This window comes from Podarcis vaucheri (assembly GCF_965113315.1).
Source record: "Podarcis vaucheri genome assembly, chromosome: 11".
Taxonomy (NCBI): domain Eukaryota; kingdom Metazoa; phylum Chordata; class Lepidosauria; order Squamata; family Lacertidae; genus Podarcis; species Podarcis vaucheri.
The window spans coordinates 472,837-474,879 of record NC_138749.1 but is presented as its reverse complement, the minus strand read 5'-3'; positions in this window follow the sequence as shown (position 1 = coordinate 474,879).

The following is a 2,043-nucleotide window of genomic DNA, read 5'->3' as shown; positions in this document are numbered from 1 at the left end:
CGTGTCAGCTCCTTGTAGAATTCAGCAGGGAGGAGGAGGAGGAAAGTGGGGACAACTCTAGAATTGCTTGGCTCTAACTTTCTTTGGGACGTGTTTGGCGCTGTGGGTTAAACCACAGAGCCTACAACTTGCTAATCAGAAGGTCGGCGGTTCGAATCCCCGTGACGGGGTGAGCTCCCATTGCTCGGTCCCTGCTCCTGCCAACCTAACAGTTCGAAAGCACATCAAAGTGCAAGTAGATAAATAGGTACCACTCTGGCGGGAAGGTAAACTGTGTTTTCATGCGCTGCTCTGGTTCGCCAGAAGCGGCTTAGTCCTGCTGGCCACATGACTTGGAAGCTGTACGCCGGCTCCCTTGGCCAGTAAAGCGAGATGAGCGCCGCAACCCCAGAGTCTGTCACGACTGGACCTAACGGTCAGGGGTCCCTTTACCTTTACCTTACCTTTCATTGGCTCCGACTCCAGTTACCATTTGGGCTCGCTGCCTTCCACTCCACCTTCCAACACTGTCTGACCACGTGGCAAGGCTGTCCGATGTGGTTGGAATCTGTTGTACACAGACCTCTCTGTCCAGGGTGCCACTGAAGCCTTCCACCTTCCTTTGGTACCACTGGGGGCCATTCCTCGGAACAGCACTGTTCTATCCCCGCCTCCTTCCTGCCGTGATGGGTTCTCGCCTCCGCTGCCAACTGCCAACAGCTTCCCATGGAACTTCCTGGCACCGATCTCCCAAATGGATCTCGCAATGCTGTTGGATTTCCTGGTGCCTGTTTTCAAGGGAAAATAGGGACTGGCTGACATCATTTTCTACTCACCAGTACAGAAAAGCTGTGGTCAGTCTGCATCCTCTCTGCCTATTTATCCCCGAATGTCCCTGTGGGAATTACAGTGGTACCTCAGGTTACATACGCTTTAGGTTACAGACTCCGCTAACCTAGAAATATTACCTCAGGTTAAGAACTTTGCTTCAGGATGAGAACAGAAATCGTGCTCTGACGGTGCGGTGACAGCAGGGGGCCCCATTAGCTGAAGTGGTGCTTCAGGTTAAGAACAGTTTCAGGTTAAGAACGGACCTCCGGAACAAATTAAGTACTTAACCTGAGGTTCCACTTTACTCTCCATCGGTTTCATAGGAACATAAGAAGATGCCTTACAGAGAATCAGACCAATGGTCCCTTTAGCTCCAGGTTTCAGGCAGGTGACATTCCCAGCCCTACAAAGATATGCCCTGGGATTCAACCTGGGACCACCTGTAAGCAAATCCCTTAAAATAGGGATGGAACAGCTCAGCCCCCGGGCCAAATCTGGCCCTCCAAGCCTCTGTATCTGGCCCTCAGAATTCTCCTCAAGCCACCACCCACCCCGGCCTTCCTTCACACCCTTAGTACTTTTGCCTGCGCATGGGTCGGCAAGGTTTACCTCGACTGGGTTTGCTCCAGTGGAGATACCTCCGTGGGCCGGATCACACACACGTGCAGCCACGATTTTCAGCATTTGAACAGATGTGATTTTCGGCACCGCAGAAGCGAGTCCCCGCGCCACCCTGCGCCAGTTTTGTGGGGACTCACCAAGCAGGCGGCTCAGTTCAGGGGGGGCTCGCAGGCCGGTTAAACGGCCCCCGTGGGCCACTTTTGGCCTATGGGCCTTAGCTTGCCTACTACCCCTGCTCTTGTGTATTACACTTTTTATTGTGATGTATTCAATATTTTTTAAAAATCAAACCCTTGTTATGGAAATTGCCAGGGTGGATGTGTTTTATGCTTCTTCACTAATTTCAGATCAGAATGCATCCAGTTCTTCCAGAGTGGCTAAATATTGTATTTACTGCAGCATATAAAACATGCCTGGGACTGATTTTTTTTTTTTTAAAGCAAACTTATAGTTTTGTTTTCTATAGCTGGCATTCTAAATCATGAAACCGTTTTTAGTAATTTTGTTGCTGTGCCCTTCTGCTTGGTTTGGCATTGTTTTATACATTTGCACAGTTTCTTTTATGAATATTGCTCATTGACTGTTAATTCCTCTCCCACAGCTGAGCCCTGG